Source organism: Ovis canadensis, chromosome 15, assembly GCF_042477335.2.
Source record: "Ovis canadensis isolate MfBH-ARS-UI-01 breed Bighorn chromosome 15, ARS-UI_OviCan_v2, whole genome shotgun sequence".
Classification (NCBI taxonomy): Eukaryota; Metazoa; Chordata; class Mammalia; order Artiodactyla; family Bovidae; genus Ovis; species Ovis canadensis.
The window spans coordinates 49,765,473-49,779,855 of record NC_091259.1 but is presented as its reverse complement, the minus strand read 5'-3'; positions in this window follow the sequence as shown (position 1 = coordinate 49,779,855).

Sequence of the window (14,383 nt, the reverse complement as noted above, 5' to 3'; positions counted from 1 at the left end):
TATTCCTCAAATAATTAAAAATAGAACTGCCATACAGATCCAGAAATTCCACTTCTGCTTATTTATGAGAAGAAAATGAAACAGTAATTCAAAAAGATGTATGTCCTCACTATGTTATATAAAGGCTCCTGCGCCTCGCCGCCTCCCCGCCCCATGGCTCAGCGGTAAAGAATCTGCCTGCAATTCAGGAGCACACTTTTGATCCCTGGGCCAGGAAGATCCCCTGGAGAAGGGCATGGCAACCCAATCCAGTATTCTTGCCTGGAGAATACCACAGACAGAGGAGCCTGGCAGGGTTCAGTCCACAGGGTCACAAAGAGTCAGATACAACTGAACCAGCTTAGCACACACACATGTTATATATTGTAAATATGAAGCATTATTTACAGTAGCCGAGATATTAAAACAATCTAAGTGTCCGTCAGCAGATGAATGAATAAAGATGTGATACACACACACACACACACACACACACACACACACACACACAATGAAATGCTACTCAGCCACACACAAAAAAAGTCTTGCCATTTGCAATGAGTCAGGTGAACCTTGAGGGCATTATGCTAAATGAAATAAGTCAGAAAAATATCCTATGATCATTTATATGTAGACTCTAAAAAACAAAGCCAAACAAACCTAAGCTCATAGACACAGAGAACAGATTGGTGGTTGTCAGAGGCAGGTGTGGGGGAATGTGGGTGAAAGGGTAAAGGAAGTCAAAATGTACAAACTTCCAGTTATAAAATAAATAAGTCTTGGGATTTAATGTACAGCATGGAGACTACAATTAATAATACTGTAAAGCATATTTGAAAGAGGAGATCTTAAAAGTTCTTATCACAAGAAAAAAAAATATTTTGTAATGATACATGGTAACAGATGAACTTTATCCTTAATCTTGCCCTTGCTCTTGGCTGTCTCTCAAACCTTGGTGCTTGTCCATACAGCTTGCTTCATTTTTAATAGATCCTAGCAGGTGAGGGTCTGCTGACACCTGTCAGTGTCTCAGTGGAAGGTATTTAAGATACAGGTGAGCTGGTGCAAGGCGGAGAGAGAATGCAAAAATGGCGTCAGGCCTTAGCTTCCCCAGAAGGGCCCTTGAAGTGTGCCTGCCCCTCAGGCCACAACTCCTGGGCAAGAAAATAGACGTCTTTCAACAGAAAGAGCGGGTAAGTTTCAATCTGCTGTCTGTGCTGCTGGGAGTGGGGGTGGGGGTGGGGGGATGGATGTGTGCCAAAGATAACTACTTATCTGATTGTTACAGCCCCCTGGGCCCCAGGAACTAACCCCACCCCCAGAACCAGGCAATGGAGGAGGCGTCCCCTGGGCTACAGCTGTAAAAACTGGGTCACCAGATGTAAAAACCCAGGCACCAGACGAGGGTAGCAGCTCCCCTCCAGCAGATGCTGGCTCTCGAGGGCAGCAAGGGAGCAAAGATGGCGTCCAGCTGGAGCGAGGCCGGCGGGGGAGGTTCAGGGCTGGCGTTCACAGAAAAATAAATAAATAAAAGAAAGATTTTTTTTTTTTTTAGATAAAAAGAAAAAGAGGGTTCTTGCTGGCTTTAGCAAGGCAGAAAGAGTGCTGAAGGACCCACAAGCCTCCATCCCTTGAGAGTATCCCAGCAGGCCAGGGCCCCTCAGTCCAACGCTTTAAAATCAGCAAATGAACCTCGCTCAGGTAAAGTCTGGGCAGTTTTCAGAGTCTGCTCTCTGCGGGACCCTGGGGTGAAGCAGTCTGCCTGTGAACTCTTCAGGAGACACTTCTGAGTATGCCACGGCCCCAGGGGTCTTTGGGGCATGAGCCGTTGGTTTTCAAAGCTAGATGTATTGGGGGCTTGCCTTAGGAGCAGGTCTTAAAGGTTGGGTTGCACAACGTGGAGTCCAAACCCTCGGCTCAGGGAGAGGCTCTAGGTTGGAGTTCCCTTCCCATTTGTGAGTTGGGGGTTTATGATGAAATCGTGTCTCAGCCTTTTCCACCCAGTTTAATGTGGTCTTTTTCTCATGTACCCAATACAAAGGAGTTGTTCTGCTAGTTTTTAGGTTTTTTTTTTTTTTTTCCAGAGAAAATTGTTCCATAGGTAGCTGTAGATTCAGCACACCCATGGAAAGAATTCAAGACCCTTCAAGTACCCTACTTGAACTGGAATCTTTGCCTTCTATTTCTTGGTGAATTGGTGAAATGGCCTGGGCTTCGCTGGTGGCTCAAACAGTAAAGGATTCGTCTGCAATGCAGGAGACCAGGGTTCCATCCCTGTGTGGGGAAGATCCCCTGGAGAAGGAAATGGCCACCCACTCCAGTACTCCATGGACAGAGGAGCCTGGCAGGCTACAGTCCATGAGGCTGCAAAAAGTCAGACATGGCTGAGCGACTGTCACACTTTTTTTCTTAGTGAACTTGGTGTCAGCAGAAGGCAGCAGGGAATAGTTCTGAAGAGCAGAGATCCTGCAGTCCGGAGCCCTGGAATCCATTGGCCTGGGGCAAGCTGCTTCCCTGTAGCCACCTTCTGTCTAACTCAAGCCATTTCTTCTACCCTGTATGTTTTGAAACCTCACCTGGATCTGTCACAATTAGAGAATGCTATTTATACTGACTCTGATGTTACTTCAGAACTGAACCAGACTTGCCTTGTGGTCCAGTGGTTAAGACTCTACCCTTCCAATGCAGGGGGTTACAGGTTCAATCCCTGGTCAGGGAAGTTCTGCTGTGCGATGTGGCCCCCACCAACCCCACCCCCCAAAGAAACAAAAAACGTTAGAATCAGACCAAGCCCCACCACCATTATTTGAGCTACTAAACTTTAAAATAAATTTTGCTGAAATTGAGGTAAGAAAAACCACTGTTAGTCTGAGGTAAGAAAAACCACTGTTAGTCTGACTCTGAAACTAACTCACTTCCTCCATTGGAGTTACTATGTTTATAACATGAAGTTTCCTAACTGGACAATTATTCCAATGTAGCAGAGGACTATAACTAACTCATAGGATTGTTGTGAGGATTATAAAGTTAGATTCAGTGATGAACCTATGGTAAATTCCCAGTGATGTCCTCCCTATCACTGAATCAATGCTGCATGTCTGACAGTATTCATCAAACTCACAAATCCTTGTTCAGTCCAAGGTGGGACTGGGTCAGTTACTCCTTCATAGGTCATGCTTTTAAAATTGCATGCTTCTTCCTAGTTCCTGTTGAGAAAAATATTTTTAATCTCCAGGAAATATGACTTTCCTGGAGCTTTTTAAGTATCCCTTGTTTTGATCCCACACATGAATAATTTCTTCCCTGGGAGAGTAGGTAGCCAATGGAGTCTGGAAAAACTATTTAAGGGAAATTAGAGTCAGCTCCTAAAAGGAGGATTTGGAGCATGGGCAGAACAGCTTTTTCTTTAAAGGTAGTTTCTGATGCTCTGGTCGTTTGGGTATGTTAGAGCAGTGCAGGTCAGTTGTGATGCTCACCATATAATGTCAGGAGCGCGTATATGCTGCAGGCTAATCCAGTTCATCTAGATCTCAGGGTGTCCACTGATTTGGGTGGAAGAAATCAGCCTGTCATCAGAGACTTACTTTGCATCAAGCTCCGGCAATAGGAAAGCTGCCCAGGCCTCCAGCCTGACTGTCATCCCCACTGATGGGACAAAATGCTTGACTTTTCACCTTCAGTATCATTACCCATAATATAAAATTGTCTAAGACCCACCCTTTAAAAAAATAGTTATTTTTTAATGGAAGGATAATTGCTTTACAGAATTTTGTTGTTTTCTTGAGACCCTTTTAAGTTATACATTCTAGGGTCATTGCAGAGAATTTTAAAAAGGTTGTCTAGTCTGTGTCAACTGCATTAGTAACTTAAGGTTTTTCTGTGTTGAGTAATTGGAAATCAAGTCTGCTATTTCAAATGTAACTTTTCCATCAATACGGATTTTTATGTTTTGCTTATGAAACATATGCATTTACTCTTTTGCTTTTATTTATTCTGTTTACTACAGCAAAAGGTGGTTTGTAACATTTTTCATTTTGAAAATATTAAGTTTTGAAAAATATCTTTTTAATGCATTTTTCTTGACATAGTTGATCAATTCTAGATCGCCACTATGGCAACACTGCTGGGGCAAATCTGTATTTTTTTTTAATGCAGTCCACAGCTAAACAGTGAAGTGGACGCTTATTAGGTAAAAGACATTATGCTGGATTTTCAAGCCTCTTATCCAAAGGTGACTAGACTTGTGAATTCACCTTCTTGTCAATTCTGTCTCCTGAGTATTAATAGGACACCAATCCAGTATGTTCCCTGTTGCCGCACACAGGTTCAGTGGTTGCAGCGTGCAGGCCTGAGACTGCCCAGGCTCCAGTAGCTGCAGCTCCTGGGCCCTGGAGCACGGGCTCTGTAGCTGTGCCCACAGGCTTAGTTGTTCCAAGGCAAGTGGAATCTTCCCAGACAGGGACAGAACTCGTAACCCTGCATTGGCAGATGGATTCTTATCCACTGTACCACCAGGGAAGTCCTCTTAGAAACCTTTATCTGGCTCACCAGATCTTGTTCTCATTTTGGCAATTGTGAAGGCACAAACACTGGTGAAAACACCAAAAGGTGACCCCTCTGAGCATGAGCCTAATAAACAAAACTGTGGGTTGGTTTTTAGTCCCAGACTGGGTTCCTCTAAGTGAGCTGAAGTGTCTATGATAGCATATTCTCCCGAAAGAGCTCAATGCCAAAACCTTTGTTCTCTCTTGGGAAATTTTGTTCTTCGAAACAATGCTGCTTTGATTTCTCCAGTGGTAACTAGTGCTCCAGTTTCCGTGGCTAGAAAGAAGTGGAGACTTCATTTCCTGCTGCAGCCCACTGCTGGGTGCAGACACGCTCTTTGCTTATCTCTCCAGCCCACAGTGGCAGCGAAGCAATGGGAAAGAGCCAAGGAGGTGGGAGAAGGCAGCACCATCATATCCCTTGGCCATGAGCACTTCAGGGAAGGATCAACGCTGGGGCTGGCTTAATGGATGTTCAAACCTTGCTTCAGCACCTGCAACCCTCTTATCAGTCTAGTCTGAGTTTCCTATCATTGGAGTTGCATGCATCTTTCTTTTTTATGGTTCACAGAAATTGCAGATGTCAGTATTCCACTCTTCTGATTCTAAGGAGACTGATTCGGGGACACTTCCTGCTGGAGTCACACACTGCAGATGGCTGATCTTGTCCAAAACCCCTACTCAAATCAACTTTGAAGCTCTCACTTGTCATATGAGCTGACAGTGCACTCCAAGGGACAGTCTTGCTGTGACCAGTGACCCCTGTTTCCTGTGGTGGGGACTGCAAGTACCTTATAGTTATTTGGCCCCAGGGAATGGATTCCAAGAATGGGGAGATGGTTTGGCTTTTGGAAGGAGTTGGGACCTTTGATCCATAGAAAAAGGAAGGGAGTCACATGGGGACAATTGTTGGCAAGTCAATAGTTTCAGTGGTACGAAGAGTTGGAGGGACTAGGATTGCTTCTCAGTGGGCTAGAAGCTGAGTCCCAGGCCACCACAGGTTGGTGGTCAGCAACTGGAGGGGCTCTATTAGGTTATGTATCAAGGGTTGTCAGACTTCAATGGGGATTCTGATCCAGTAGGTCTGGAGTGAGACTGGGTAAGTCTCCAGGTAATACTAGAACAAAGACTATACTTGGAGTAGCGAGGCTGTGTATCATTACAAATATGCCTTCACTGGGGGAACACCCACAGTGTTGTTTTTTTTTCCCATTGGGGCTGAAAAACCTGGCAAGGCAGTTTCACCAGCTAGGGCTGGGGTGTGGAGAAGGGGAGGGGAGAGTCAGATATAGCTTAGGGAAGGAGGAGAAGATGTGAGATTATTTTATTACTATTTTGAAGAACAGTGAAGTCAACATGCCAGGGAGCTAGTGACATCTGATGGTACAAACTTCAGAGGATCTTGGGGTTTGGAAGAAAGGAGGGCAGAAGTGGTTGGAAAGACCTCTTGGGAAGCAAGGTGGATACTGCCCCCCCTCCCTGAGGCCATTGGCTTGAGAGGAGAGACAGCAGGGGAAGTGATGGCATCGGGGACAGCTGAGTTTCCCTCAGAACAAGTAGCAGGAAAGTTCAGAGAGAGAGATTGCAGATAACAGGGACAAGGACCCAGAGGGTATGAAGTGAGGGCTTGCAAGCAGGGAACTGGGATAGATGAGCAGATGTATGGAGAAGTTCAGAGGCGGGGTCCAGGGTGGATGTCAGGGGGCTTCAGGTTTCTGCTGAACTGAGGAGGGGATGAGGCCCGATGGGAAGATGGGCAACCAGTTCAGGCTGCATGGTGTAGAGCCTTGGACGATACTGTCTCCTGCAGCTCTGGCAATACTCACATCATTTCCAGGGGAATCATAAGACTCACAGGAGCAGCATTACTCCTGGCACCTGAGTTACAAGTGCCCGTCAGCATCACATGGGGATCTTCCACCTTCCCCTTTGTCCAGTAGGTGGAGTATTTTCCAACTCTGTTTAGAGTACGGAGTTTTAAAATGATCCTTAAACTGGCTCATTTACCTTTTTCCCTAACTCTTTGGATTGTGTGATCATGTCCCCAGGAATAATGGTTAAATTTGTGTTAAATTTCTTTGTGCTTTTTGACACAACTTGATGACATCTGCAAAGACCTGATTTCCAAATGAGGTCACACTGGCAGGTACTGAGAGTGAGGACATCAACATATCTTTTGAGGGGGTTCACAACTGAACCCATTACCGGGGGATTTAGAGGCTGACTGCTCCTCGCCTCGGGCCTCTGGCCCAACACTCAGAAGTGCTGCACCAGCTCTGTGCACCCCAGGGAGGAGGGGCTCGCTGCCGCCAGGATGGCTCTTCTACTTTCTTACCCCTTCTCTGTCCCCCCAACATGTAGTTGTGCCTGTGGCGGGGAGGGTTGGCTCTTTGAGATGCGGTGCAGGGTCCAAATCACGACTCCGTGACTTCAAACTTTCAAAAGAGCATGAGGAGGGTGCTCCTATCCACGGGCTGAGTAAAGGAAAGTCCTTGGGTAAGGTGTTTAACTTCTCAGAGCCTCAGTTTCCTCATCAGTGAAATAGAAATGGCACAGTACCTGCCCCAAGGAGGTCGGGAAGATGAAATTGTACCTAGTCCAGCCTGGCATAGGCTAAATGCCCAAGAAATGTTAGCTAGAACGTATGTTAGTCGTTCAGTCGCGTCTGACTCTTTGCAACACCATGGACTGTAGCCTGCCAGGCTCCTCTGTCCATGGGATTCTCCAGGCAAGAACACTGGAGTGGCTTGCCATTTCCTTCTCCAGGGGATCTTCCCCACCCAGAGATTGAACCCATGTCTCTTATGTCTCCTGAATTGTCAGGCAGGTGCTTTACCACTAGCATCACCTAGGAAGCCCCATTAGTTAGAATAATCATAATAATATGCCATAGCATAGCACTGGATGGTATTAATGTTATTAACATCATTGATAAATAATAATAGGAATCCTCCAAAGACAGTCCACTCCACTTAGAAAAAAACCTAAAGCCATAATTATGTCTTACGAGTTCTACAGGTCACCCCTGCCCCTCTGCAGCCTCAGGCCCCTGGTCTATTCAGTCACACTGACCCCTGCATTGACCCTCAAGCACTCCACCAGTGTTCCCATCTCAGGGCCATTGGCAACTTTCCTCCCCCACTTCCTGCAGGTATCTGCATAGTTCCCTCCCTGGCTTTATGTAGATCTTTGCTCAAAGGTCACTTCCTCCCTATTTCAAGTAGCGTGTGTGTCCCTCCTTATCTCTTCTTCTCTTTATTTCTTCACGTAGAACACTCTTTACTACTGACAGTATATGTGTGTTTGTTCTCTCCCTTTCCTATCACCTAGAGTGTTTGCTTCCTAAGGAGACTTTCCCTCATTTGCTGGTATATCTAGCACTGGACTAGGGCCAGTGCTGAGACTCAATAAATATTTATGAGATGAATGGACTTGGAGAGCAATCCCATACCTGAACAACACCGTTTTTCATTATCTATCTGTCTCCCCACAACCACTCTAGGAGGTGGACACACCAAGGATTATTTCACATTTAAGGAAAATGAAGCCCAGAGGTAAAGCTGTTGACCTAAGCTCATAGAACTAATTAATGGGGAAGCTGGGATGCAGGCTCTGGTCTATGACTCTGCATGTCCCATGGAGACCTGAAGAGCCCTCAAGGATTCACTGCTTATCAGTAACATTGTTACACCGTCTAGAGTTGAGGCCAAAATGCTCACTGTCTCTTCTCCCACGGAAGAGCATGTCCAATAGGTTTTGGCCTTTCCTTGGGGACAAGGATACAGTACCTTTCTGCCAAGGAGGAGTGTCTTCTCCTGGGAGCTCAGCAGAGGGCGCGATAGAGACAGCATCCTGATAGGTGGCCTTCCTCTATCCCACCATCCTGGACTAACTCCAGGTGACGTAGGCTGGGAGGACAGCCTGTGGGTCTGGGCAGCCTATGTGATTTCAGCATCCTGTTTCTGCTCCTCTCTGCTGCGTGCTGAGACATCCCCTTGGCAAGAGCCCTGGCTTTCCTTGGAGGATGCTTCTTGGAAGTCTCAAAATTGATTGGGGTAAATGTGAAAGAGCTTTGTGATTCCTTGTCCTCCTGGCCCCGCTGAACAGCTGCTGTTCTCCAGCAAAAGATGAAAGACGTCCCCTCATTTGGAAGTGGACTCTGTCCTGGTGTCAAGTGGAAGGGAGAGGAAAGCTCTGTGGAGCCAGGAGACAAGTGGAGTTGGGTTCCCCACTTGTGCCTTTGAAAGCCCTCCCTCAGACGTTTGCTGGGAAAGCCATTCTTCCTTGGAGTCTCAGCTTCTCTGGATGTTTCCTCCTCTCCCCTCAGGAAGTCCCATCCTCCCCTCAGTGTGTCCAGCGCCTGCCCCATGGCCACAGGGTCTGCTCCCGTCAGCTCCCCTGCTGGACAGTGGGCTCCCTGTGGGGAGAGATGGCATCTTGCTCATGCTGTGTTCCAGCCCCGGGCGCCCAGCTGGCACAAATGAGGCACTTATTTTTGCGTGTACAAATGAATAAGTTAATGGGATTTTGGGAGCTGGGTGCTTTGGGATTGGATTGGAAGCACTGGGAAATGGTAGGGCCGTGCACGTGTGCTAAGTTGCTTCTGTCATGTCCGACTCTTTGCAACCCCGTGGACTGTAGCCCATGGGGCTCCTCTGTCCTTGGGATTCTCCAGGCAAATACTGGAGTGGGTAGCCGTGCCCTCCTTCAGGGGCTCTTCCCAACCCAGGGATTGAACCCGCATCTCTTATGTCTCCTGCATTGGCAGGTGGGTTCTTTACCACTAGCACCACCTGGGAAGCCCAGCAGGGCCAAAGCAGCCACAAATGAGAAAATGTCAAGTCCTTTCTACAAGGAGTTTTGATAAATATCCTGTTAGTTTCTGCCTAGTGGGTACAAATAGGTATGAAAATTATTATAATGTAGTGTATAAACTCTAGTCTCTCACTCAGAGTTACCAAGTTTGGCCCAGAACAAAGCTCACAGTTCAAGACCATTCCTTACATAGGACTCCTATGGACCCTGAACCCAATTTTGTGTTCTTTAAGAGCCACAACTTCTCCTCCACCCTTAACTGCATAAAATTTGGGTTCCACAAAACCTAGACTCATGTTGCACACCATACCTACTTATTGATCCCTAACATTGCCCAGCGTTGTGCTAGGCACTGGGAAATAGAGCAACGGATGAGACATTCCCCACCTCCTCTTGGAGTAGAGAGTGGAAAGAAAGGCAGCGAGCAGGTGTTCACAATACAGTGTAGGTGTTCTAGGTGGAGAAGTGGGGTAGAGAGGACTCCCAATGGACAATGACCCTTTTTTCCCCAGCTGTCCATCCACATCTCTTCCAGAGTTCCCTTCCCCTTCACACACACAGCACTGCTGGGAGTTGGGGTCTGCCTGACACAAAAGCCAGATCCTTGGTCCACTAAAGGAAACGAAGGCGGTCAGGGGTGGACACATGACCTAAGCCAACTGCAGGTTTCTGCCCAGGCCTCTGACCCGGACCTGATGTCACTAGGCAGTTCATTCAGATACAGGCAGGGGATGCTAAGAAGTCTGTAGGGTTGGTTTTACAGCACTGCCCTAGACAGGCTATTTCTCTGACACAGGACTGCCTACCTAACCTTGGTCTATTCATTTTTAAAATTTTATTTTTGGCTAGCCTGGGTCTTCCATGCTGCACGCGGGCTTTCTCTAGTTGCAGCAAGTGGGGGGCCGCTCTCTGGCTGCAGTGCGAGGACTTCTCATTGTGGTGGCGTCTCTTGGTGTGGAGCACAGGCTCGAGACCCAGGGGCTTCAGTAGTTGGCGACTCGCAGGCTCTCGAGTGCAGACTCGGTAGTTGTGGCCCTCAGGCTTAGTTGCCCCGCAGCATGTGGGATTTTCCAGAATCAGGGATCGAACCTGTGTCCCCTGCATTGTCAGGTGGATTCTTATCCACTCTACTACCAGGGAAGTCCCCCATTCATTTTTAAACCTGGTTCTCTGTGCTTCCTGTGGATCCCTTGAGTTCTAATAAATTCCTTTTCATCTTAGTTTGTAAGGTTCTCTTTGCAACCAAGAACCCTGATGGGCACAAGCTCCTAACAGCCTAGGCAGAAAATATCAGGTTTCCCAAATGTGGGCATTTTATGCTAATACCTGAAGGATGAATAAGATAGATGAAGGGGCACAAAGCGGTGGGTACAGCAGTGACAGCAACGTTCCAGGCAGAGGATACCGCCTGTGCAAAGGCTGAGAAAGAAAACGAAGAGCGTGCAAACGGGGGCAAAAGGATGACTTGGAGCCTTGATTATTGGAAAATCTGAATTTTATTCTGAGGAAAACTAGGAGCTACTGAACGGCAGAGGAAGGATCAGACTTTTACAAAAAGGCTGCTCTGAGGATAATGTGGAGAATGGACTAGAAAGCGAGCAAGATGAAGGGCAGGGAGACCATGTAGAAGCCTATTGCAGCACTTCACCCGTGAGATGATGGTGCTTGGACTCGGGTGGTGCATGACTGCAGCAGCTGCAATGAAGATGGGCACATGGGGGGTGATTGGTCAAAACTAAGAAGGGGATAAAAAATGACTCAGGTTTTTGGCTTGGATGGGGTATCATTGAGAGCCAGGAGAGGAGGAAGTGTTGGTTTGAGGGAAAGTTTAGTGATGGACATGCTGAGTCTGGAGTGCTTGTGGTACACTCAGATAAAATGTCCAGAAGCTGGTTTGATGTTCTGGAAAGACGTTTGGACTCAAGATACAGGTGTCAGCACACATGTGGTAATTGGGGCTACTGGGGTGAGTTGGCAGCGTTCAGAGGGGAAGCAGAACAGTAACACTCATGAACCAGGCCAGAGAAGAGCGCCTTTAAAGGAGACCAAGGAAAAGCCTGAGAGGAAAACGATAGGAAAGAGAGCAGTCAATCATTGAATGTTTTTGATGTCAAATAGGAAGACTGGGAAATGCCCACTGACTGCTCAGGAGATTGCAAGCTCAGGCAGGAAGCAGTCCTCACGTTGTAGAGAAGCTGCCGAGGTCATTCACATGTACACTGAAGGACTGCTGTGTGAGGTCCTCTGCTAGTGACTTCCACGTACCTTACTTAGATCTTATGGCAACACTTAAGCATTAGTCTCATTTTCAACAGAAATCAAGACTCAAGTATTTTGCCTAGCCACACTGCTAGTGATAGGAACCAACCCTAGATCCAGAAAACCATCCAGTCTGTGTTCTTTCTGTTCCTCTCTCTATGTCCAAATCCTCCCAGTGCAGGATAATTGGTGATTCTGTTCAACAAATACTGAGATGCCTGTGTGCTAAGGGTTAGTCGCTCAGTTGTGCCCAACTTTTTGTGACCCCATGGACTGCAGCCCCACCAGGCTCCTCTGTCCATGTGATTTTCCAGGCAAGAATGCTGGAAAAAAAGTTGCCATTTCCTTCTTCAGGAGATCTTCCCGACCCAGGGATCCAACCCGGGTCTCCTGCACTGCAGGCAGATTCTTTACCGACTAAGCTACAAAGGAAGCCCTATGTGTGCTAGGCACTAACAAGTTCTGGGGATATGGCAGTGAGTCGAACAGTCGAAAATGTCACGCCCCTCACATTCTGGAGACAGTTAATTGCAAATAAGCAGCATATCACAAAACAACAGCAGACATGGGAGATACCCACAGCAGGGAAGAGAGGAAGGGTATGCCCAAGATTATACTTAAGATAGACACTGTGGACCCTATAAAGTGATATATGAGCCAAGACCTGACAGGGGAAGAGAGCCATCACCCAGTTATCCACAGGGTAGCAGGAACAGAAAACCCCCGGTGCTTGGCACATCCCGGGAACCTTGAGGAGTCCAGGGGCGTGGGAACAGAATGAGCAAGAGTCAGTGGCAGAAACCGAGATCAGAGAAATACGGTGTGGGCAGAGGGAGGAGGCTGCTGCTGCTACTGCCAAGTCGCTTCAGTCGTGTCCGACTCTGTGCGACCCCAGACAGCAGCCCACCAGGCTCCCCCGTCCCTGGGATTCTCCAGGCAAGAACACTGGAGAGGGAAGAGGGGGGTACACTAAATCAGACCTGGGGCTGTGTAGAACAATTTTAAATACTGATTTAAAAATCTAGGTGGGAAGTCACCTTGGTAGATTTTGTGCTAAGCGGTATTTTTCTTGAAAAGATTTCCTCATCCTCTGGCTACTGCTGAAGAGACTAAAAAGGAGAGTGAAGACAGAAAGGCTGGCAAGGTATCCAGGTGAGAACTGAGAGCCACAGTGGAAGAGGGGAGTTACTCAGTTTCTAATGTTTTGAAGGGAAAATCAACAAGATTTGATAACTGGACATTGGGTTTGACATCAGGCACTTTTGCCATTGGAGATTAAGAACAGAGCAAGAAGGAAAAGAGATGTTCTCAAGAGTCTCAAGAAATTGTTAAATGCTGCTTATGGGATAATGAATACCGACTAGTTAATAGCTCTGGAGTTACTGGTGATCTTAACAAAGTTCTGGTGTAGGAATGAAGTGCAGCCTGTTAGAGAACGTGAAGAAAAGGAGTCAACAAGATGAAGACCACCTGTCTTGCCGTATAAAGAACACCGAAGTTGGGTATGATGTGGAGTCTTAGACATGTAACAGTTACATGTAACTATTTGTACACTGATACCAGAGCATTGTCCTTGATACAAGAAACATGTAAATACTGTCATTCTGTAGTGTGGCAGCTTGTAAAATGCTTCCCCCCCCCCCCCCCGCCCCGACCCCCCGCACAAGATGGGAATATTACTCGAGGTATTTGTTCTTGAAGCATCAGGGTGGGCAGGTATGAAAGTACCCTCTGACAAACTAATGCACACCAGGTTTAACTCTGGAACTTCTTTTGGCCCAATTCTCCAGCTGAATTGGGAGAATTCTGGTTGTAAATGAAGCCAACTGAATACTTTGCCAAGTTTCTCCCTTGGGGAGGGTTGAATAGAGGTGCCAGGAATGCCATTTTTATCTATAGCCTAGTAAAGTCAGCTTCTTGATACTCCACTTAGTTTTAATTTCATATTTAAAAATTATCTACCAGAAACTATAAATGTTCTAACTTCAAAGAAGTCTGCTAGAATACAGGGAAAAGCTAGCTTCAGTTAGAGTAAGGAGACAGTTTTAACGATAACTGTGGGGTTTCAAGAACTCCCTGGGAGGGACAGTGAGAATGCATTCACCATGCATTCCAGTATGACGATGAAAAGATGTCAGCCAAGTTCAAGTTTTGTTGCTATGCATTAGTAATGTCCCTCCCAATTCAGGAAACTTCTCGGCACTGTCCTTGATTACAGGAACTACATATTGGTTACTTACAGTAACCTGAAATAGAGAGGAACCACCACCTTGAATTTCCTAATCAAAATTATTTGTCTATGTATTTAATGTTCCTAAGTCCAGTCCTAGCTCAAAACAAAAGCTGTCAGTTCTTCATATATCTGTATGTACTACTTCAAAGTCTAGTCAAAGCTATGGTTTTTCCAGTAGTCACGTATGGATGAGAGTTGGACTATAAAAAAAGCCGAGTGCTGAAGCATTGATGCTTTTAAACTGTGGTGTTGGAGAAAAAGGAAATCAGTCCTGAATATTCATTGGAAAGATTGATGCTGAAACTCCCAATACTTTGGCCACCTGATGCAGAGAAGTGACTCCTTGGAAAAGACCATGATGCTAGGAAAGACTGAAGACAGAGGGGACGACAGAGGATGAGATGTCTGGATGGCATTACCCACTTGATGGACATGAGTTTGAGCAAGCTCTGGGAGTTGGTAATGGACAGGGAATCCTGGTGTGCTGCAGTTCACAAGGTCGCAGAATTGGACATGACTGAGCAACTGAACTGACTTAAGTCACACAACTATA